Source organism: Empidonax traillii, unplaced genomic scaffold (genome assembly GCF_003031625.1).
Source record: "Empidonax traillii isolate 1590-97213 ecotype Southwest subspecies unplaced genomic scaffold, ASM303162v1 scaffold3:size4013460, whole genome shotgun sequence".
Classification (NCBI taxonomy): domain Eukaryota; kingdom Metazoa; phylum Chordata; class Aves; order Passeriformes; family Tyrannidae; genus Empidonax; species Empidonax traillii.
Window position 1 is genome coordinate 2,620,776 of NW_020955196.1, and position 25,565 is coordinate 2,646,340.

The following is a 25,565-nucleotide window of genomic DNA, read 5'->3' on the forward strand; positions in this document are numbered from 1 at the left end:
TATATAAATAATACCTCATCCCCAAAACACAGCACACATATGTGCCCAAACCACAACTGGAAATCAATCCTTATCCAGAAACATTTTTATCAGATTCCTGTACCTGTAGAGAAATTATCTAGTTATTTCTTTGCAGTAATCAATGGCTAATTTACTTTGACATAAAATGTCAGTTCTTTGCAGATACTGTTTAAGAGATCAGAACTTTTCTTTCACAGAGGGAGTAGGTTAATCCAGTAGCATCAATTTTTTTTCTATCTATGCCATTTCTGTTCTCAGAACTTCCTTTTGCTGAAATAGTGCACCGTTTGAGCACAAACCTTTCCAGAGCAATTATAAAAAAGGATCATTTTCCAGCCTGACACAATAGATAAACAACAAAGAAATCAGCAAAACAAAATATCATTATGGCTTAGAAGGAAGGGAGGAGAAAGTGAGGGAGACTTGCAACGAGGATAATGCAATGTTCTAAATGTTTCACTGTCACAAAAAAATGACTAAATAATAAATAAACTGGCAACTACAATGGGCAGTTGAGTTGTTTGGCCCAAAACCCAGATTTAGTTGGTACTAAGCCCTCTCTCCTGCCATCACTGCTTGGCTATACGGTAGTACAATGAGATTTTGTTGTGAAGCTGCAGAAGCACTGGCAGAGCTGCAGTTACAGGATGTCCTGTGAGATGGGGAAGGCTTACAAAAGGGTTATCAGGGAGATAGGCTGAAACAGCCTCCTGCCTAGGTACTGAGAGAGCAGGAGAACAGCCTCCAGCAAGACCACTGGACAGCAAGTGACATCCTTACCTGCCATGTATCTCCAGTATGCTGCCTTACCCACCTCAAAATCTCTGGGAAGACTAGGATAAAAGAACAGGGATACCCTAGCAGACTAGATTACATGAAGTTCCCCTCTACAGGCTGTTGAAAAACATCCTCTTTTTGTCCTTTGTTTGTTTGGGGTTTTTGTGTGTTTTGTGGGCCTTTTTTCCTTTGTTTTGTTCGTTTATAACAGTCTGAGCACTCATGACTTTGACAACCCAAAAAGCAGGACAAAAATCTTTTTCAAGTTCAGATCAAACCCAGTCACTGAACATGCCAAAAAAGGTACTGCCTGCTACTGCTGACCCTTCAGAGCACCAGTGCCCTAAACAACTGCCTTGGAAATGATTCAGTGGCACAAAGATGTACAAGATACTCAAGGGTTTTATTACTGCTATGATTCCACATAAGTAATAGATCTACTTCTACATTTGTATGATGCCTGCTTTGATTGCAATTTGTCAGCCAAAGTATACATTGGACATAATATATAGTGCAACCAACTCTTTAGTCACAAACAGCACCAAAAGCAAGACAGCAGCATGTTTAGCTGTGTATCAGCTTGCAGACTGCATTACTGAAACACCAACAGCTGGCCAGAGCACTCAGCTTTTATTTAAGCCAAATCAAACAAAATAACAACACTTTGGGAAATTTAACCTCAAATTGCCCAGGCTCCCAAAAAGCATCTCATAAAAAAAATACAAAACCAGGAATTAGGAAGGTCACTTTAAGATTAAATTAAAATGCAGAAGTTCCATAGTGTATTACTAATGCAAAAACCAACCAAACTAAAACCAACCACCGGAAGAAGACGGAAGGAACTCATCTTTCCTACTTTCCCGTCTGTCTTCCATCAACTCACACCTCAACACCTCAATGAGTTTTTAAAAGCTGCTCCACAGAAGTCTGCAACTTTCTGAAGCTAAAAGAGACATATAGTTTCCACTTACAGGAACATAACACAGCTGTTGGTTTATCTTATGTAAGGAAAAAAAGATGAAGCTTTCAGTAATGATCCGAGGCTAGAAAAAAATCTATTTATGTGTATATTTAAAAACTGCATTTGAATTCAGTAGAATTCTTCCACAATACAATTGTCAACACAGGGTCTCAAATCTGTGTAATTTGCATTCACAGTGCAGCCTGTGCTTAAAAAAAAAAAAAAAATTACATCAGTCAAACCTCTTTGAATAGGAGCTTTGTGGCTAATCTGGAAAAGATGATTGTTCTAGCCTCAATAATTAATATTATGAGTAGTACAAGACCGATGCTAAAGATTTCCATGACAAAATACAGCCTGCAAAGTGATCAGCAAAGAAGCATCAGATGGAGCCTCCTTATCCAAGCTAAATAGTCTCATGAACTCTACAGAGGCAGCGTTGAGTGAAATTGTCCCCCTTCCCCACTGTAAGATTAGGGAGACATTTTGTCACCTTAATCATTTACCATGCACTGAACTAATTTACAACAATAAAATTGCATTGCTGTGCAGTTGCAATTCCTCAGAAAAATCATTTTCTGTTACAAAGAATACATGGTCAGCAGTGACATCTTTCCAGTCATCCCATCAGGATGAGGTAAGAGCCCCTGCCCACACCCCCAGATAAAAGCAGAAGATCACTCGGAATGTATAAAAGAAAAAAAATCCCTCTCTTCAGAGATTTTCAAGGAAAAAAACCCCAACAAACAGCAGATAGTATAATATCGTGCAGCATTTATCTTGCAGGGAAATCTTTTCCATATGCCACTCTAATTTGCTTGTCACCATGCCTCATCCCCCTCTGAGGATAACAAAAGCAGACTGACCACAGGCATGCTCTGGGTTCCACCACAGGGCAGACAGTTGAAGAGTCTGTAATTAACCTATGCATGTCTGCTGTTCTCCTTTACCTGCTCTGGTGTTCAGCCCCAGAAGGGTCCTTCAGATGCTTAACTGTGACCACCACTAATGATCTTCAGTGAGCAGATTGTCCCACAATTACAAGCTTCTCATTCTTTCGGGAATTGTTTTTGTCTTGGAATTGTGTATCTTGTTGGTTTGGGTTTTTTTAGAGGGAGAGGAGAATGTCACATTTCACTACTGCTAGACAGTAGACATATTTTGAAAGGACATACCCAGAGTATTTAGCATTGTAACATGTGAAATCATGAACACAGTCTAAGTCATGTCAATTAGGATACAAACTGGACTTACATCCTCACAAGGGATGCAGCAGCACAACACACTTCTTTGCATACAGATGAAATTTATCAAAACAAAGAGACTCCCATCTAATTTTCTACTCATATCTTAACTGTTTTTGCCAGAAGTGTCACCACTGTGCTCTCCACAACTGAATCATGCTCCTTTCCCCTGTTAAACACAGAATACTTTTTCTCTGCTCCACACTGAGGCACTTGAAGTCTTATTTTCCACCAGACTAAACTTCAATTTATTTTATGTAGTCATCCTTTTTAAGAATCCTTTCTGTACTTCCCTGACTTAGGTCAGTTTGCACCATTCAGTGCAATTCTCTCACTTGCTCAACCTCATTTCCTGATTATTTCCATATTGTGTCTATTCCACACCCATCTCTTGGGGAGCATTTTCTTGCTGCTTTTTAAATCCAGAATGATACCTCATCTTTCCTTGAATCCTTCTACTTCTCCGAAAAGCTTCTTCTGAGTTTTGTTTGAGAAGTCAAAAAAATTCTTCATGGTTTCTTCAGTATCTTCATTTTCCTGCAGTTCAGTCTTTAAAGCCAACAGATCATGTTGCCTTCTCATTACTATCTGGCACCTCCAGACTTATTTCAGTTATTATCTACCATTACCCCCTAATGACTTCCATTAATCCTCACCTATTAAGAATTGCTTGGAGCTGATAATTCCTTTGCCACTCATTAAGGCTGGAGAACCTCTTCCCACTCTAACTGGAGGAAAGAGTGAGCATCTGCCTTAATGCAAGAGATGCTGGCTGGTAGATGCATGTTTCTTCGGATGTATTAGGAGCTTCTAAAACAGAAGGATCCGGTCAGTGGAAAAAAACCAAACCATACAGACACAAAATTGCTTTAAAACATCTCTGCTAACCACAGCACCATCTTCCAAAAACAACTGCAGCAGTAGCTCCACTGTGATTTTTTTAATTGGTGAGTACAGGAACAACAAGATACCCCTGAAAGTGAATTTCTAATTTCCCCGTTTCAAGTAAAAGCAACATGAATCAGGAAGACTCCAGAGTAATAATTCATGCAATTTCAATAAATTTCAATAAATTTCAGTAAATCATGTAATTTCAACATTATGGCACTGCGTTAAACTTTAAGAAAGAATCAGTTAAAGAGGAAAAATACAGCTAGACACCAAGTGCTGGAAAATAACACCAATCTGTTCAGGCTTATGTAAACAAGTTACTACAAAGTGGATGGTCTCTTATACCACAACCCCAATGAAGCTGCTGCCATATGACTGTTTTTAAAATACACTCTTTCATGGTACTGACTTCTGTAGTACTAAATACTTCTAAAAGAAGTAATTTCAAAACAGCTTCTGAAACTCTTTTAAAATTGTTTATTTCTACTGACAGACGTGAAATTTGAAGAAGTTAAGTAAAAGGGAGAAAAGTCCAAAGTCACCATGGAAAGCTTATAATTTAAAATGCATCATTAACTGTTGCCAGCATCATGCATGCGTATGTGTATAAAAGAAGCAAGTATGGTGCATGATTTTGTCCTCTTCCATTGTTTAAGAGAAAAAGAAAAAGAGAGAGAGAGAGCAAGAAGCTGCTCATTAAAGTTATTCTGCACACTGGGATTGCAAGAAGCATTTTTCACAACACTAAGCCAAGACAGAGGCATTGTATTGCAGTGGTAGTTGACAGAATTTAACTCCTAGTACATCCTCATCTCTATTTTCTCACTAATCAATATCACTAAAGAAGACAACAGTGGGCAAAGCCTCTTGTCTCGTCTTCATTAATGATGCAGACAAAGGGATCAAGTGCACCCTCAGCAAATTTGCTGATGACACTAAGCTATCATGCAGTTGAAACACCTGAAGGATGGGATGCCACCCAGAGGGACCTGGACAAGCTCAAGAAGTGGGGCCATGGGAATCCCATAAGATTTAACAAGACCAAGTGCAATGTGCTGCACCTAAGTCAGAGCAAGCCAGTACAGGCTGTGGGATGAACAGATCAAGAGCTGCGTTGCCAAGAAGGACTTGGGGGTGTTGGTGGATGGGAGGCTGGACATGATCTGGCAACGTGCATTTGCAGCTCAGAAAACCAATTCTATCCTGGGCTGCACAAAAAACAGTGTGGCCAGCAGGATGAGGGGATTCTGCTCCTCTACACTGGTGAGACCCCACCTGCAGTGCTGCATCCAGCTATGCTGTGCTCAGCATAGAAAGGACATTGACCTGTTGGAGCAAGTCCAGAGGAGGGCCACCAAAATGATCAGTGGAATATAGCCCCTCTCCTATGAGAAGAGGTTGAGAGAATTGTTAAGCCTGGAAAAGAGAAAGTTTTAGGGTGACTAAATTGAGGCCTTCCAGTACTTGAAGAGAACCTACAAGAAAGATGGAGAGGGACTTTATAGAGGAGCATGAAGTTACAAAAAGTGGAATGGCTTCAAACTGAAAGAGCACAGATTTAGATAAGATATTGGGAAGAAATTCTTTGTTGTGAAAGTGGTGAGGCATTGGCACAGGTTGCCCACAGAAGTTGTGGATGCCCCATCCCTGGACACGTTTAAGGCCAGAATGGATGGAGCTCTGAGCAACGTGGTTTAGGGAAAGGTATATCTGTCCACGGCAAGGGGCTTGGAACTAAATGAGCTTGAAGATCTCTTCCCACCTTTCTATAATTATGATTCTATCAAGGTATGAATCAACATGTAAGGTATCAGGACGCTTTCCTCCAGCTATCGCTCCTCAGCAGGAAAAGCAACAAGAAGTTGTCTGTCAACAACTTACAAACAGATTTTTAATATTTGTTTCCACAAAGAAATAACAAAGTGATACAATACTTCCATTACTCCTCAACAGAGACTTCATTTTTCAACCCTACCTTTTGTTTAGAACTCAGAAAAGTAGTAGTATGCTGGCATTCTTCTGAAACAAGTTTGTATTTAAACATTCAAGCAATATCCTTTCACTAGATATAAAGAAAAACATCTGGATGATAACAAAATGTCAGAATTCTCTAAACAGCATTGAGGGGGGCCAGCCCTAAAGCAAATACTTCCTTCTTCCCCCAGCATCCACAAAGCAGATGTTCATCTTCAGGAAGAATGAACCACCACAAAACACAATAATCTGGAAATGCTGAAGCCAAGGAAGTCCACAATTAAGCTTGCCAAACCTCAAATTACAAATGTACTACCCCAATATCTATATGCACCATGGTGCACAAACAGGAGTTTAATTTAGTTTATCTCAAATAGAAATTTGCCAACCATTCCCCCCACCCCCACCAAAAATATACTAAAGGCTGCAAAGCAATAGCTTGACATGGTTCAGGCCACCACCAATGCAGACACAGTAATTGTTTATCAAGCCCTCAAAGCAGAAAAAACAGTCATGCTCCTTCAGAAATATTTACGGAACATCTGCATTGTTTCAACTGACTGTTCTCCAGGCAATTTCTGCAGTGCTGTATTTTGCATAGTTAACCTGAATGAAATTTGAAAGAACTTAGAATTGACAATAAGAAAGAATTATCTTAACAACAGGGTTTAAATTCCCTATTCTCACATCACTGCTTTTCCCAAGGCCACATACAAACTTATCTGATGAACAGCAGTGACCCAGAAATAAGTTCTTACCTTTGATCTTGTCATGATGGAGGGGGAGCAAACCCAGTAGCTCAAGATAACAAAACTCTTAATGCTGACAAATGAAAGGGAATTACTTCTTGCCCATCATGCAAATCTCTGATGTGCTCAGAACAATATAGCCAGAATTTGTGAGTCCATGCTGTAAAATCAGGGCTGCTTACTAGTTTCTTGGCAAAGGTTCAGAGACAGGGCTTGCTGCTCCTCACAGTCTGCACCATATTCCCTACTGCTTACAGCATCTCAACTCAACCAGGTGGACATTTTGTGGAACAGCTAGTATGGACGATCAGGAAGTAGCACACTCCCCAAAATATTGCGGGAATAGCCATAGCTGTCAGGGATGCTTAGCAGAGAACTGCAGCAGAGCACTGGGTTTTGGCCTCAGATAGCTCATGCTGATCATTCCATGAATTCAAGATTTATAAATGCGAAGCAGTACTGGAATATGCCCTGAAAGGAGACCGATGAAGAAAACATCAAGACTTCATCACCTTCCCTTTGACCCTTCCCCTTTCAATTATCAAGTGAAGTTTAAAGCAAGTTAGGCTGCTGCCTATCTCAGTAAGCAGGTAAACACAGAGGATTAGCACACAGCTTGACTAATTCACTTTAAGAATTGACTTGGATTAACTCTGAGTTGTGTTTAGCAGACAAGCTCTTAGTGCATACAAGAAGTCACATGAATTAAGTAGGCTGTTGTAAATTCACACCATATTTTAGTGATTATTCAACTTCTCTGGCTGGCTTCTCAACATATGCAATGCCAAACAGAAACAACAAATATTTCAATCAGAATATTTGGAAGATGCTACAAATTCGAGGGGAAAACAAAAAGCCAGGAGGCAGAATGCAGTTGACATAAAACCAGAACAAAATCAAAAGAGACTACCTTCTAACACATATGATGACAGAAAGATTAGTGTCCAAGCACTATCTAGTCTGTCTCATCACTTTTCAGATATTCGTCCCTTGCACTTCTTTAAAAGAGTTAAGAAACGAGAAAAAGCAATCCTATTGGACAAAAGTGCAACTGGGATTACTCTTAAAGAAAAAAAGAAAATAAAAACTAAATAGTAGTTTGCCTCAAGCTCTCCCCTTGGAATTTTGTGCACATTAGCATGGGTACAAACATTAAACACACATACACACTTCAAAGCCTCCTTAAGACAGTTTGTAACAAAAGCATAAGCCATAAAGCATTACTTGGGAACCACTAAGATCTTTCTTTGTGACCACACAAATAAACTAAGAAGTTCAAGGGATCCAGGCCACAAAAGGAGAATGTACTGAAATCCACACACAAAACAGATTTTTTAGGCATCCCATAATTGCACACGCCAGCTGTGTCCATGACACCAACACTTGAAGTCCATGCACAGCTACTCTCATCCCTGACAAGGCCCACTTAGACATGCTGGGTCTGATTTTCACTCCCCCAGCAGTGAGCAGCCTCTCTTAGGTCTGCCAACCTTATACTCCCACTCTACTCTGCCTCTGGGAGATCCCAGCCAGAGTACTATGCCCAGCTCTGGAACCCCCAACGTAAGAAAGATGTAGACTGTTAGAGTGAGTCCAGAGTAGGGTTACAGAAATGATCAGAGGGCTGGAGCACCTCTCCTGTGAAGACAGGAAGAGAGAGCTAGGGCTGTTCAGCCTGAAGAAGAGAAGGCTCTGGGGACATCTTATAGCACCTTCCTGTACCTAAAGAGGGCATATAAAAAAGATGGAAAGGGACTTTTTAGAAGGGTATGTAGTGGTAGGACAAGGGGTAATTGACCCTGAAAAACGTCAGATTTAGATTACGTTTTAAGAATAAATTCTATACAGCTAGGGTAGTGAGGACAGGAACAGGTTGCCCTGAGAAGCTATGGATGCCCCATACTTGCAATTGTTCAAGGTTATGTGGCATGGTGCTTTGGTGTTTCTGTCTGTGGCAGGGGACTGGGAACTAGATGATCCCTAAGGTCCTTTCCAACCCATACCATTCTATGATTCTATACAAAAATGCATGATGGCAGACTAGCAGAACTGACAATGTTTTAGAGAAACCTAGTGCCTACTACTTGGTCAGCTGCTGCCTTCAGTCCTGCAGCAGCCTTCACGGATATTCCAACAGAAAACAGTGCCAGCCAGGAGGAAGAATAAAGCATTAAAACTTTTCAAATCCTCCAAGTTTCCCAGTACAGCTTTACTGGCATCCCCCTCTAGTGGAGATACAGCTTATACCAGCAGGAGACCCCACTTGGAGGGTCTTGAGGGGAAAAAGTTAATCAAACCACAAGAGGAACAGTCAGGGGGACAAACAGGGCACAGAATGACTTCTGCACAATTGCAGGAGGCAGATGCACAGCAGCTTCACATTTGAATTTGCTACCAACCAAGAAATGTCACCTCACCTCGGTGGGGTGAAAGCCCACATTTTCTGAGGAAAGCCAACATTTTCTCTCCTTCCTTTTCCACATGCCTGGCAATGATGAAACACAAAGGAGCAGGGTGCAGCTTCATTGCCAAAGCCTTTCCTGCAGTTCTGTGCTACTCTTCTGAAGAAAAAAGTGACTGTTTTCCCACAAAAATTACACCAAGGGTCCCTTTGCAGAGCCTTCATAGCATATTAAGAACAATTTAGAAAAAAGAACTGAAAAAGCTTTTAACAAGTCTCTCAGATGGAACCTTGTCATTAAAATCTGGGCAACTGGCTTCTACTTGTAAGAAATTTTGTGGAGGAGATGCTGAGGATGGAAATATGCAGGATCACAACAGAAGTGTTTGTTCAGGCATATTAGTTTTAAGGCATTTATGTGTTCTACAATCATGTAATTCCCACCTGTCATCAGGTTGTCATCAGCTTGCACATCTCCCCCTGAATTTTTTCCTTTAGGCTGAACCTCTTAGGATGCTTTTGCATGTGAAACTTAAGCAACCCATGGCAGGGAACAGAAAACACACTGTACTTCTTGGAGAACCAGGCACTAAGCTATGCTATTTCTATCAAGTATTTGCAAAATTGCAATAATTCTAGAGACCTATTTTAAGTCTGTTCACTAAATACCAGAATTGCTTTGATCACAGTAATACCCTGAAGTCTCAGTCAGCTTCCAGTCCCACTGGCACTGGGTATTTGAAAAAGGGCACTGTAAGTGCTGTAAACAAGAAGCTAAAAGACTAGAGTAGCAAACAGATTAATTCAGAAAAGTCTTCTCTAGATTGCAAAGTTTCTATGCAGGGAAATACATTGCTTTGCAGTAAAGTTTTCAGTACTTTCATCCAAAGCTTTAGGAGGAACAACATGATCCTGATGCATTGCTAGCCAGACTGGGACAGCTCTCAAAGCCCCATGCAGAAACCATTCTCAGGGCAGGTCAGAGGCACCCTGGCTCATTTGCACAGAATTACTCTCCATGTCTGTCACATTTTGGGAGGTACAGCAATGGAAAGGAAAGACATTTATTATGGTATCTTTCAAGTACAAGTCACATTCAGGACAATACTCCTTGAATGTTGGTTACCTATTCAGACATTTATTTTCCTGAAGTTGTTTGTTTGCCCCAGTACAACATCTCAGGAAAACAATTCCTCCTTGACAAGAGGAATGAGGAAGAAGTGACCTGTTGAAGCACTAGACTTGTGTCTGCAAGAATGTAGTGATAAAGAGGGGGACACATGGATAGAAACCACTGAACATCCCGATAAATCCTTGAACTGAAGGCCAAGGCTTTCTCCTTGACAGAATCTAACGATTACATGCATACTTAACATATGCTCAAATATGACTCCTAGTACATCCTGGGTGTTACTGTCTTACTACCTTGGCTAATTTGTCCTGACAAGACAGGAATGTCTGGGGACATTCTCAGCATCGTCCGAGGGAACATTCAAGTTATTCTCCTGTACCAAAAATTTTCCAGTTAGATACTTCAGCAGAGCTGTATACTCATTTACAAAGACTTTTCCCAAGTGCAATAGTCAGTGACATGCAACACAGTATTAACACAGAATTTACTATGCTTCATGCTCCTTTGGGACTGACAAGCTTATGATTATTAATCTGAATCTATTCTGGTCTATCTCACATTTCCCTACCAATTTCACAAATGCTTTTGTACTTCAATAATTAGTTTGATATGTTCAAAATTAGAAAGCAATTATAGAAATGTGCTACAAAGTTTAATCCTGTGAGCACAACCTGAGGCAAAGTAGCCAAATTTCCCCTTTACATCATACATTATAGCTTCACTACCACATGAAAGCAGTACCTTTCCACTGCAACTCATCTCATGACTATGAATACCTTGCACTGATCCAGTCTCAAGAGGGAATCACTGAAAACACACTTGTCACAATAGGCATGGAAACAGCAACTGAATTATGCACAAAAAGTTAACAATTTACTTTTATTAGCTGGAATGTCAATGAAAGAGCTCAGAAGCATCCAAATAGAACTGGGAACACACATACACACCCACCAGCCTTTGCTACTACTTCATGTTTGGTTACAAGTAACTATGAAAATGGCTAGTAACATAAAGACAAAACCTTGAAACCTCTAGGACCCAAGAAGTGAGGTCACTGCTGCAGCAAGAGATTGGAAAAAACACAGTAACCACAAGAAAACAGATCCCACCAAGAACGTCAGTGACCACCTGATGCAGGCACGCGAACCAGAAAAAGACTGTCTCGACCACAACAGTGATCACCACATTTCCCAGTACAAAGCAACCTCTTAAAGGGGCAATGTGACCTTCTACTGACAGAGCCACTGGCTTGAGGTACTAACCTACAGCCCTCCACCAAGGTCTCCTGCCACCAGCTAGCCAGTCAAGGGCCAGCAGCTGCAGCTGCTGCCACTGCTTGACAGGTTGCTTCTCCGTGCCCCTAAGCAGGTGGAGACTGGAGGTGCTCACTGCGCACTGGGCTTCTGCACTGTGACTGAAGGGACAGGGACTCTTGCACAGGTGGCATCCCCAGGGCCAGGATCAGTCCTTCCACCTCACTTACTACCAGCAAAGCTGATTTGGAAATGGGCAGCAAACAAACACGGGCTTTCTTCTGCACCAGCATCCCGGCTGTGAACACCCACAGCCTGGCTAGGTTAGGGAATGTGGAGGCACACTGCCCTTCACACACTGCAGCTACATAATGCCATCCCACTTCCCTCACTCTGCCACCAGTGGCAGCTCAAAGCGTCAGGACATTGTCCTGCAGGTCTGACAAGCACAACAGGTCGAAAGCAGACTGTACTATCAGTGACTAAACATTTAGTGAAATCCAGTGGCTACAGACTCTTTATCAAAACCTCTTTGCACCAGACAAAACAACACTTGCCACACTTGCAAGCTCTGTAGCTATTTCCTCCTGATAGTTTATCAGTCTTTCTCCATTTCTGCAATCACAATCCGAAGTATAACCACCTAACAAATAGGTGTGACCTGTACATCTCTGTCTTGACTGCTCAGATACCAGTATGTCTTCATGGGAGTTCATGTTAAGCCCACTTCTCTTAAATAATCACTTGCCTACTGAAAGAAGATACAAATTTCTCTATGCAGTATGCATTCAATACTCATCCAACTGTGGTGTGGGTTTTTTTTGGTGTTGTGGGGTTTTTTGGGGGTTTTTTTGGTTATTTTTTTTTTTAATAATTAAGCTGCAGCTAACTTCTTCACAATAAAGGGATACTGTTTTCGTTATAAATATATCTTTCCACCTAGGGTGAAAAGAATCATCACCAAGTGGCAAAAGAATGTCTAAGAAAAATGACTGCTCCCATAAGTAATGCACTGGCACCATTTCGTATTTGACATACACATCCTTAAAAAAGGGAGGGAGGGAGGGAGGGAGGGAGGAAAAAGGGGCTTACAATGAAAAACAGCACGCATTTCCTTTGCCAGATTTTTACCACTCAGAATCTTCAGCATTTTGTGCAGAAAGGTCTTGCCTTTGATGTCAATCCAATGTTTCTCTGCTTGCTCCTGCAAGCCCTGCAGTATGCAATACATTTTCTAGCTTTAGACAAGAAACGATATACTGCATAGAGTGCCTCTGAAATTCACCCTATTCAGAAGGTCACTGTGGCATGTAAATTCCTACAAAAAAGGCTAAGTGGTCTGTAATACAACAGCATGAGGCTTAGGCACAATTGAAATTCATCATATACGACTATTAAACTCACTGGCATTTTCTCCAGTAGCTTCAACAATCCTCTTCAGAAGGTGTTCATTTCTTAGTCACAATCAGAAGCAAAAGCAGAAAGATAATATTAGACTTGCATACTTGGCACATTTGTAATTTTAAAGATAAAGGAAAAGCATGTCTAAATTTTATCGAGAGTATGCCACATGGAAGCCAAATAAACCCCTCAAAAAAACCAAGCAGTTCCAACCTCTCAAATTAAACAATCTAAAATAAAGATAATGCAGTTGGTACAAAAGTTTATATACAGTTGTCACCAATGGAGTACCTGTGCTCCCAAAATACATTTCCTTCTAAAAGAGATCCAGCCTTCCCACTTTTGCAACTGAAGGCATTTCTCATGCCAGTGATCCATGCTATTTACCACCATCTTGGCAGAGACCACACTGCAATATGTGAGTGGGAAAGAGCAAGGCACAACACTTTCCTCCTGTTTCCCCAGCAGGAATGACAGCCAGGTCACAGTCCACCCCAAAGTGCACCAGTACCCATCTTCAAGCCATTTGGAAAGCAGAACACTCTCCACACACCCCAGCCCAGGACCCTGTCCAAGCTATTCATCTTGGGAGTAGCTTGAGGAAGAGGGATGTGGTTCCCCCTCTCCAGCTGTGCTTCTGGCAAGGGTAGGCATGCCTTACCCACACTCCCTGAACCACAGCAGCCACATAAGTCTGTGGCTGTTTTCGTCTGTCAAAAGCAGAGGGGGAAGATTTGCTTTCTTTTTAAGAAGAAATGCTTCTTTGCCCTAGGGTAAATGCACCAGTGCTTCCCTCCTTTTGTGCACTGACATAACTGCCTACAAGATCTGGGTCAAGAAGGAGACAGATCGAGTAGGAAGCAGATACAGAATTGAGAAAAACATGTTTAACAAATTCCTGCAGGCTGTCCCTGTCACGAAATTCTGGATACTTTGCACTGATCCAAGCAAGGCTATTGCTCCTCTGTATAGAAATATAATTCCTTTACCACCTCAAAAGGTCTCCATCAAAAGCTTCTTAGAGAAACACAATGATCATGGAGTTGCCATGTGGGTTCGGAACACACATATACTATCCAAACCAGCACCAGCACAAAGGCTCTTTTCCTTATTGGTGCTCAATGTTGTACAAATAGAAACTATATTTTCAAGAACAAGCCATTAAATACTAGCCATTAAAAAATGAAATTTGATGCTAATGTGTAACCTTCAGCCAAACAATGACCAAGATTTTGCAAGCCAAGTGTACTGTTAATCAGCCTGAGAGTATGGGAACAGTGTCAGGCAGCCAAGAAACAACGAATGAGAGAAGGAAAAGTTTGGATGCACAAACACAGGTACTTATCAGAAATCTCATCTATCTTCAATAAAAATCAAAACAAGGCACTAGATGTTCAGATGTTCACTGTCATTTGTTTCAGTACGTCAATGAAGTTGCAAGAACATACAGGCAATGCTTCTACTTGTTTTGAAGGAACTAAGCTTGAAATACATATGAACAAAAGCAAAACTTAAATTCCCTGAAATGTAAGCAGAACAGCAGCTCTTATTCCTTTGATAGAGCTTTCCTCTGCTCTGGAAATAATTTTGTACTTCCGAAAAAACAATACATCGGCCTTGCACCTGATTCCAAGTCGTTCAGTGCCAATACAGATTTTACTATTGACATCTATAGGTCATGGATGAAACCTTAAGCTTCTTTGTTAGCTAGAGAAGAAAAGCCCCTGAGAGGAAAACATAAAATGTGTAAGTTCAGCCCTAATGCTGCACTACTGAGGACTGCCCTCTTTCTACAGTAACACATTGCAACACATGGAAAAACAAAAGCAAAATACACATACTGGATGCTACATAACCACTGCCAGTTTAAGCCACTGCTGGCTCAAGTCTCTCATGATCAAGTATTTCTGTAGACCAGTGTTCTTCCTTCAAATTATCCAAAATCCTAAGGCCACAAGCGAGGACCTTTCCTAAGGGGAGACACAGGATGATGGAAAAGAAAAAAAACAAAAGAAAGAAAAAAGAGTGTTTTCATAATGCCTTCATCTTTGCTTATTTTTTTTTACAGCCACACTGTTTACATTCTTGAAAGTTTGTTTCCTTTTTTCCCCACTACTAAACTGATAAAAAAATTAATAAACCCATTGTGAAAGATGAAGCAGCAAAACACAGAACATATAAAGAACTACTCCACAAATGGAAGATGCTGAAGGGATCAGCTATTGACTGCTCTACCCTCTTTTCAGCAAAACAGATGTATACATCTTTCCCCTAGCATTGCTTTTAGCAGCTGCTGTTGAAATACACTATTTAGATGGATTTAAACCGAATTTAAACTGAATTTAAGTGTCTCTTTAATTGCACGCACTTTTCTTTCTGAAAGGGAGGAAATCCCACTAAATGTAGCAAATTTCAATTTTGGGAGAAAATGATAGTGGAGAGGGCAACTGCCTCACAGTGCAACCTCTCCCCACAGTCAAATTCTTCCACATGTCCTTGGACATCACCAAGACCATGAGTGACAGCTGTGAGACAGTTCCCCATCCAGCCTGATGGCAAAAGAGCTGCACTCAGTTTTTGCCTACATCCATATGATAAAAAAGCCAGATACACAGCAAATGGCACAGCAAGAGTGCTCAGCAAGTGCTGGCAGGTCACCACATAGAGGTGCTCAAAGCCAGCTCTTCTGACATCTGGAGGAATGCAGCTCACCTCCGAGAGCCAGTGCTCAGACTGCTGGGTACTCAAAGAGAATATGGTGGTACTCTCGCAAAGGAATAAGCTGCTCAGAAGAAACACTTGCCTTTTGATTTAAACATCTGAATATCAGAAAAACCAAGCTCCTTATGGAGAGGCTACTGAGAAAGCACAAACTATTCATTAAAGTGGTATTAAGGGTTCGTCACAGTGATGTAAAAGTGAATCCCATTTAAATACTACCTAAGTTTCTACTCCAGAGCAAAGCAGTTTCTTCAACCCTCAAACCTTTCCTGGATTCCCCCCATAGTTTCACTGTGTAACCCAAGGCCAAGTTATAGACAGATTATCTTCTCCATTTTTAAGCAGAGAAGGAATTATATTTTAGTTTCAATCTTACAGAATTACTGACAAAAACCATAAGTGTTTTCATACACAGTGATAGGATTGTCTGTTATTCACATGTGGAGTTCATATACTAAAGGGGCGTACACAGTGTAGCATTACTTTAATTTTGCACTGTCCATGTGTTTTGTCTCAAAAGCTTTTTAATCTTTCCACCCTCAATATTTGTTTTGAAGACTGGAGGAAGAGAAAGCAGACTCCAGCCAGTGTTTTCCTCTCTCCAACCTGCACTGTTCCTGCTAAGTTCTCAGAAGAAGCAGACCCAGCAGCCAAGGGTCTAACTAGTGCAATCTGTATTAAGGAGTGATAAGGACAACACCACACTGATCACGAAACAGTGCTTCTCAATATCCCTAAATTACTCCCTGGTTATTTGCACACAAAAGGGAAGACAACCACAGTTCATATACAATTGCACAGGATGAGACAGTGTCAGTCTATTTTGGAGCAAGACAGCATTTGATTTTGCGTGATTAATATTTAATAAAAAAAAACAAAAGTAAAACACAGGCCTATCAAGTTGCTTTGTAAGTCGGAGCACATATCAGTTAAGGAGAAACATGCAGCATGACTATAGCCAGTGACAGTGAGCTGCAGGGCAGAGCTTCACTTACGTCTGTGCTCACAGAGTATCACTTCAGCTCACTGCTGAAATTACCAGAAATATGTTTTTAAGTGCTACAATATACCCCATCCTTGCACAAGAGTAACAGGCTGCATGGCACACAGTCCTGGCTGACAAACTGAAACATAACTCTCAGATCTGAGAGTGATTCCTTTTAGACCAAACGGTACACACACCAAACCTGACTTATCACGAAAAAGACTTTCTTTGAAAAGAAAAGAGTTGCAGTAGTTTTTAGTAGAAAAAGGATGCAGCTACCTCGATTTTCCCATAGTTTGGGAACACAAGTTGCCTACAGAGGCTCCCCCAGGTTATCCTATCTTGAAACTTGAATAAAAAAAAAAAACAAAAACAAAAACAAAAACAGACCAACAGAAACCTCTCCACTCCAAAAAAAACCCAAATCTACAACCCCTCTACCAGCCAAAAAACCAACCCAAACCTACAGCAAATAAGGATGGGGAGAAAACAAAAGAAGAAAAGGGAGATTTGAGCAGCTCTTAACTTATTCATAGACGACTGAAATCATGAAGGTGTGAGCTTGTTCTACAGAGGAATCCACAAGAAAATAAAATTTAGACATTCTAATATTTTTCTGATAACAAAAACTTCTCATATATTTCTGTAGGAAGCAGCTTCTTGAGATGGTTCCCGCTGTGGAGCTATTTAAAAAGAACACAGAGAAAGAAGCTAGAGGAAGAAACTTGGTCCCTCTGGTTCCACCTCCGTCTTCTCACTTCAGTTCGCTAACGGCTTTTGTCCTCTAGCTTCCCTCCTGCTTCCCACCCTCCCGGTCTTTCTCTAATGGTCCATACCCTTATGCTTGCCATTCATCTTCTCCCTGTCCTTTACCTTTGTAAACACCACGGACACACCAACACTGCTCCCATCGGACTTTAGCTGGCTCGTCGTCCGAAGGACTGAGGAAGTCAGGAGAGAGAGGTGGCAACCATTTTTTAACAAGGACTTTTTCCACTGCCTTAATCGGTATAAATCAATCCAAAGAGACTTCAAAGAGGAAGGGGGAGGGGAAGGGGAATAAATCAGGACAGACTCTACTGTTAGTGTCCCTTAATCAAACAAGTGCTCATCACTTAGTCCAGGCAAACCCCAGAGGCGTTAGTCCAGCAGGAACAGCAGCTTGACCCGACGCCAGCAGCCCACTCGAGCCCATCCCGAAGGAGCTTTTCGCCAGCGGGGCCGCCGCCAAGGCGCGCCGTCCCGCGCACCGCTGCGCGCCGCAGGAGTCGGACCGGGCTCAGAAACACGAAGGAAAAAGAAAAAAAACCAAAGCGGGGAACGGAGTGGGGGGGGGTGGGGGGAAGATCCGTGGGCGCGGAGCCCTCGGGGAATGGGGAGCGGGCACCTCTTCGCGGGCGGGGACGGCGGACCCCCCGCCCCGCTCCGCCCCTCCGCGCCGCGCTGCGCTTACCTGCGGGGGTGCGCGGTGCGGGGAGCGCGGCGCCGCCGCCGCCGGCGCGCACGGACGGGCGGACAGAGGGAGGGAGAGAGGCAGGGGAGGAGGGAGGGGTGAGGGGTGGGACGGGGAGGGACAGAGCGGGACGGGACGGGACGGGACGGGGAGGGACGGGCTCCCTCCGCCCCCGCTCCGCCCGCGCTCCCTCGCCGGGCGGGGGCCCAGGTGTGCCCGCTCCGCCCCGCCGAGCCCCGCTCCCACTCCCCCTCCCGCTCCGCAGGCGGGGGGATCAGCGCCCGGAGGAGCGGAGGAGTCCCCGCTCTCCGCCCACTCTCCGCGGCAGACCCTGGGCAGTCACGGAGGCGGCCGAGAGAAGGGGCCGTGGGGCTGCGGGGAGAAGCTGCGTGGCAGTGGTATGCAGGTGTTTCTGGAGCAGCCGCATTTCTCGTCCTAGGAAAGTTTCGGATCCCTTACCAATATCGGCAAGAGACGTTTAAGAGTAGTCAATGTGCAGCTCCACCAAACCCTTAACGTTGGAATCGGAGAGGGTTGTACAACATACAGTGTTCCAGATTTAGAAGAGTTTTTTTAATGGTTTGGGGGTTTTTTTATACTTTTTTATATTTTAATATACAAAACCAGGTTCAAGTTACTTCTTCCCCACCCTGCATCAGTTTCTACTGTGAAACATTCTGATTTCTTTGGAGTGCAGGAGCATCTAGAGGCCACTTTTGCACGTACATGCATCAAGTGAAAAGACAGCATATTGCACAGCACTTAGCGCTCAGTGGCTGAAATGGCTAAGCGTTTCTAACCCCTGTAAAGAGGTTTCTAGGCAGAGTACCTGCGGCTATACGAGCCATCCAGCAGCACAAAAGCCTATCGTGAAACACCAAGCCCAATTAAAGTACTTGTGTTTCCCAAGAACCAGAAAGCAGCAGAGACAGTTCTCCTTAAGTCAGATCTTTGTCTGTGTACCATCAACACAGCGATGACACTGATTTCTGTAGCTTCTGACAATATCTGCTGAATCACAGGTATTGTTATTAGAAAGGTTTTTGGCATCGGTATGAGCAAATCTTTTACTGCCATGCTGGGGAGGAGCTCTTTGCCTTTAGGAAGCTTTTTTTTAATTGACCCCCCACTACACCAGACCTTGTTTTTGTACTCAGCGCTGTAATTTAGCACTGAGACCACACTTCAACGTGCTGAAAAGCCTTTTTGAGTATTCATCAGGCATTAACTCCGGAAAATGCTTGATTTTATCTTCCAGTTATTCAAAACAAGCTACCAAGTATTTGCAAGAAGTGACCAAGAAGCATGTTCTGTTACAAGTTCTAATACCTGGTTAGCATCCATACACTAAGAAAGGTGACAGGGCTTAATAGTTTCTTGTCTAGGCACAGGCTACATCCAGACTGGACAACTGCAGGCTTGAAACAGTGTTGAAAGAGTGTGTTCCCCTGGTGGTAGAAATGGGATGAATTAGATGAACCACTGATAAGAGAGCAGGTCGTCAGAATGCAAAAATGATTCCTCCAGTGCTGTGGAAGTGCCGTTCATGCAGCTTCATTATAAACCAGATTTCATTTGTCTTTTTGAAACAGGAACTCAACCAAGTTGCCCAGATACCACTGTAAGGATCAAGATTAACTTAGCCATCAAAGCTTCAGACAAAGAGTGATCTCACAGGATTTACATCTCTGTGGTGAGACCTACAACCTCAAGCGTGCAAGAGTTCTTTAGTGCAAGTATGCAGATGCTTGATGGTAAGAGCTTTTGCATCTGCAAATTGGAAATTGCCACTTTTTTTGCAACCTTAAGGTTACTCAGAAATTGCTGGTTAGGACCTTAGTAACTAGCTACTGACTCTTGAAGGAAAACAGCAAGGAAACAGCAAGAAAACAGCAAGGAAAAGCTGGTTTGAGTACGAGGTGGAATAATATGAAGGTAAAATGATGATACATATTACAAAGAAAAGTATTTCCAAGTCCACTTTCTCTGAACAGAAGAAGTTAAAGCAGCAATGTTTTTTCTATTCTTTTGTTTTCTGTTAGTGACTTCAGGCATGCTTGCTTAGCCCTGAAATAGTGACTTATCATTTATTCAAGGGTATTGTGATTAATTCTCAGTGAACCACTCTTGCTCTAAATAAGAAAATATAGGGAATATTCAGTAAATCTTAGAAACAGGCAAATATCAAAGGTCCAGGGGAGATCACATGGCCTGACAAAGTTTAATGAATGTAACTGCTACGAGACCTGGCTGTGCTGCTCTGTGGTCTGAGATATGTTTATGTAATCACACACAGATGTACTGAATCGTATCCGATAAGTAGTTTTCACATTCTTCAGTGTGGAAAAAAGTCTGCTTCCAGAAAGAACCATGTAAGTTCCATGTGCTCAGTTTAGTGAATCGATTCACATCATAAGTATGCCTAATGTGTGCAGACATTAATATAATTATATTTAATTCTCAGCATTCATACAGTTTCAGTTGAGTGTCTGAAACATTAGTCATACAAACCCAGAAAAGTTAGACATCTAATTCCTCTTCAGTCTGGACCTGGAAAGTACCTCTGCTGTTTTTAGTCAAAAATAAAGATTCAGGGAATTTACACTCAAGTCCCTTGTATCTCTTCACTTCTGTCACTTCTCTCTGCAGAATACTGTGGTGTTTATTTAGCAATAGACAACATTTTGATTGGAAATGTGCTGAAACTTTTGGTGCAATGGATGTGCTAAAGGAAACTTTAGATGAGATCACAACTAATAGTATCTTAGTGTGGAAAAATTGGCATGCTTCAGCATTATCTGAGATAGGAATATTTAGAGACCTTGAACAATATTTTCAGAGTGCACCTTATATTGATCAGCTTGTAAGTATGTTTTTTTAAGAGTGTCCTAAACCCCCACTATTCTTAGTGGATTGCTAACACATGTGTTGCATTACAAAGACAGTTCCAGCAATGCACACAAAATAAACATAAACTCTCTGGAGTTTGACTTCTTGCTCATTGGTTATATACATACTATCTGAAGCCCAGTGCTCACATGTAGGGGTTCTGTTTAGAGCAGGATGCAGAGGGATCTGAGCAAATAACAACATTACCCCTAGTCAGAAAACTTGCTGTTTCCCAGAGCAACTTCAGACACATCAGAAATCTCACTGAAAGAATGCAGCCTTATCCATAAAGCCACATCATCTTTGTTCCACTGCACTGCTTCTGTCCTTGTTCAGTCTCCTCTGGCCTCCTGCTATGATGCAGCAGCAGTGCATGACATTCTGTGAACCAAAACTCTTCTACAACCTGTAAAGTTCTCAAGGCAAAAAAGCAGCTCTTTCCATGGAGAGTCTCTCTCTCCCTGGCTCAGCTTCCTGTTACCTGGACCTGCAGTGTTATCTGGTTGCTGAAAAGCTAACATGACTGGAGTGCTCCTGGAAGCACATGGAAGCTTTGGCTCTTCGTGGCTTTCTGCCCACGCCCAGCTGCTAACAGCAGGACTGCAAGGCCTGGAGATTGAAGGAAAAAGGGGTGCCCATGGGTGCCAGAGCCTACTGACGTTTAGGAACGTAGTCTGTGGCAAGATCTAGGTCAGATCAGGCTGTTTAGAAGAGCCCAATGACAGAAATGAGAGCAGCATCTGTGCAAGAGACCAGTGCATCAGCTCTTTGTAAAAGAACGTTTGGGTTTGTCCTGGCAGCTGTACTGTCCGTGTTGCCCTGGGATGGCTGGACCAGTGTTTGTAAGATGCTTCAGCCAGTTATTGTCAGAGGTGCAATGGAGTTCAGTGCACTAGTGGCAAACCCAGTAGTGACTCTTACAGAACCATAAACCTCTGAGTTACTGTTAATAGTCTCACAAATCACGTAGTGTCAGATATATCAGCAAGGGCTAATGGCTGTGCGAAGCATATGGTCCTTGCTGGGGGCAGGCATGGGGGCAGAAGGCTGCCAGGAGGCTCCCAGACAGGAGGACAGGAAGCTGACAGTTGTGGCTTCACTGTGGTATGGGAGGAGAGACAGTGAGTGGAGTTGTGGTTTTGAGGTAAGGACAGGGACAAGGATGACTGCAGGTTCCATGCAGGGAAGGCAGCAGGGTGAAGGCTGGGGACATGCATCTCCTGTGGGAGGGCAGGGTTGAACAGTTCCACATGTCCTTCAGCTCCAAGGAGCTGGAGCCTGTGTGTGGGTCACCAGTGCTGTTTCAGGGAAGCTGTGCATCTATGAAAAATGCATAGAAGACCAAGAAGTTGCCTGGACACTGCTACTCATGCAGCATTCTGTTTTCCAGGTTGTCTAGAAACAACTCTTGTTTGTAGGGTGTTGAGGAAAGACTGGGTGGTGAATATTGTTTTTACTCTTCATCAAGCATATGGTCCTGCTCTGCCACGCAATGACTGAAATCCCCCTTCTCCTGAGAATACAGCAAAACAAGGGAAAGCTTTACCCCAGGCAAGCACAGCAGATGCTGCTGGGTGCACTGCTCCAGCACTTGCCCTTTTGGTTCCAGCTGTGAGGTCCAGTGAATACAAAATCCTGCACCAACAGATACCCTTAGTCAAGAGATAGCATCTAAAATCCATGATTTATCCTGCTTTTCACCTGAAACAAAGTGGTATTTTCCCACCAATAAATAGAATGCCATACTGCTTCACAGGATTAAAAAATAAAATTGCTCAGAAACAGTCAGATTTGTATACTCTGTACTGTATATAACTTTGCACATAAGTTTGTTCTGTTTAAACACCAGATCTTATATGGAGCTCCTGGAGTGGATCCAGCAGAGGACAACACACATGATTAAGGAACTGGAACACCTCTCTTATGAGGAAATGCTGAGGGAGCTGGGCCTATTCAGCATCGATGACTGAGAGGGGATCTCTTCAATGTCTACAAATATCTGAAGGGAAGGTGCCAGGAGAATGAAGCCAGGCTCTTCTCAGTGGTTCCAAGCAATAGGACAAGAGGCAATGGGCAGAAACTGATGCACAGGAAATTGCACCTGAATATGAGGCAGAACTTTACTGTGTGAGTGACAAAGCGCTAGAACAGATTGCCCAGAGAGGTTGTGGAGTCTCTGCCACTGGAAATATTCAAGAACCCTCTGGACACAGTTCTGTGCCATGTGCTGTAGGATGACCCTGCATGAGCAAGGGCCTTGGACCAGATGACTCACTGTGGTTCTTTCCAGTCTTACCCATTCTATTATTCTGTGGTCTTAGAAAAACTGCTGGAGCTATCATTTGAAAAAATTAAATAATGTCAAGTAAAAAGCTCCGTTCTACATTACAATTGTGTTTCCTTCAAGAGACAGTATTTATCATTAGTATCTAAGTGTTGTATTTTTACTGAAATAATAATTAGCCCCTTCTCTCTCTTCTAGAACTTCAGCATTATGAGTCACTAAAACTTGTCCAGAAGGTGCTGTGTTCACAGTGGGATGGGGAATACACATATCCCCAAAGCAGAAGTACTGTGGGACTGAAGCTTTAACTGCCCAAAACTGAAAAAAAAAAAAAAAAAAAAAAGCCCCTTACAAAACACAGGATAGGGCCTGTAATATTAGCTGAACAATAAAAAATTTGGATATATTTAGTTAATGAAAGCTCTTGCTGGAAGGTAAGATTGGGTCATTTATATCTGCACAATAACAGGCCCAGTGCAGAACATATGAATACCAGATGGCTGGAACTGTTCCATTAATGAACTGATGCTTTCATTGTTCTGAATTTGATTTTGTAGCTTTTTGCTTATAATGATTTGATTGCACCATTAAAAACCTTCAATAACCTCAGAATTCCTCAGAATGCAAAAGAGGACATGCCTCTGTCCTCACTTTCTACTGATCTTAAATAGAATCTGCAGGTGTGCAACACCTCTGTAAGTCAGGCTGATGAATGTATTTAATGGTGTGTTCTCAGTTGTTCCATTTAAATAATGTATGCAGGATCCATGCAGAATATATTCTTCCAAGGCATAGGAAAATTCATTCCAGATGTCCAGGTGACACTCCTTTAGAGTCAATGGGGTTATCCAGCGATGAATATTTAGGACAAAAGAAAATCAGAGCTGTGTGTACATAGGGAGAAATTCCTTCCAGATATGTGCAAATGCAGGAATAATGTCAGGTACTAGGAGATACACTACTCCTCCAGAACAGATGCCTCCTTAATTAAACATAATTTCTATTGCAGTAATCTTCCCAGTCTCCAGGCTTCATTAATGAACGGTCTAGGAATCCACTTCTTGTGTATGTTACTCAGCCAGATTCATTTTTCTGGCTTACACACCTCCTGTGTAAACTTGCTCTGTGCTCCAATATTTAACTCCAACACCGACAGTATTTTCACTGTGGCTCTGCACGCACCCTTTGTCACAATAGTCCTAGTGCAGTTAGGTGACAAACATATCTCTGTCCTTTGTGGCTTGTCTCTGATATTCATGTCTGAACAGACCTTAGGGACAGGGAAAAAGAAAAAAGAAAAATCAAATCCTAAATATTGGTTAGCAGTGAGCAAAGACTTTCTACCAGAGCTGGGCATCTGCTATACACCTACCTTTGAGATGCCTTTGAGATGCCTTGAGGTCTGCAGTGAGGAGAATCCATGATAGGATTCATATCACTGCCTCGTGATTTATGTTTGTTCCACAGGCACTATAGGGTGTCTAACACCCATCCCGCAGGTGTTGGGTACATAGGGAAGCTGCAGGAACCATGGAATAGGGGGAGAGGAGGCACCTCAGGCAGAAAGAGGTGTGTAAGTTTGCATTCAGTTCCCCACTCAGAGAGAGTAAGCCAGGAGTAAGCCTCAAGGCCTTGCTCATCTCCAGAGGAGCAAAGCCCATGTAATCAGAAACACAGTTGCCACACCCTTAGGAGTGCTCTGCTGGCTGGCTGCCACAGCACTGCTTTTCCGATCAGGCTGATGCTGTGCATTCACTGAAATCCCCCCGCTCTGTCTCATACCATGGAGAAAAACCTTGGGGTCAGCCCAGCCTTGTTAGTTAATAATTGAAGGCCTGGTTGCCTGCTACTCCCCGCTGCCATTTAGGGTTGAATCACTGCTTGTGTTTATAAACCCACCAGCAGTTTGCAGCATTTGTTTGCAAATGTTCTCTTAGTTCCTTTGTGCTGTGTTCACAGGGCAGGCACGGTAAGGGCTACAACTGAAACCAAGTAGAAAGCTATTTGTTAATGACAATGCAATGGAGGGACAGACTCCTAGACTTCATCAGCTACAGCCGCTTTAAACCTGATAAAAGTCTAACCCCATATTTTTAACAGATTAGCACACTTTCCCTGATGTCACATCTGCTTTATTGAGTAGCTGCCAGAAGTTGGCTGGCTCTGACTGTAGTTTTCCAAGATTTCTAGATCACCACTTTTCCTTTCTTCAAGTAGGAAAAAGGTGTCCAAAGTGCCGAGGGAGGTCTGGTAATTTCCATGGTAACCTTTTAAAGACACACTTGCCCTGATGGTGACCTCCTCAGCACTGAAAGAAACAAAAAATAGCTCCAGCTCTGGCTTTTGAGCCATACCATAAAACAACCTGGGGCCCCATCAGATTTTGGGGTTTAACTTTTGCTTTCAGAACCCTCTCAGGGTCACCCCAT

At 42.6% G+C, this 25,565-nt stretch overlaps 1 protein-coding gene across 3 annotated transcripts in view; it reads right to left on the reverse strand.

Moving 5' to 3' along the window:
* Positions 1-18,013, reverse strand: part of LPAR1 (lysophosphatidic acid receptor 1) — a 69,918-nt gene extending 51,905 nt beyond the window's left edge. The window contains exon 1 of one of the 3 annotated variants that reach the window (XM_027910857.1): positions 17,964-18,013. The gene's annotated coding sequence lies outside the window, so the exon portion shown is untranslated. Of the gene's footprint in view, positions 1-13,095; positions 13,181-17,383; positions 17,788-17,963 lie in introns of those variants that run through there. The other 2 variants (XM_027910803.1, XM_027910919.1) reach the window with 2 other exon arrangements.
* Positions 18,014-25,565: the final 7,552 nt, after the last annotated feature.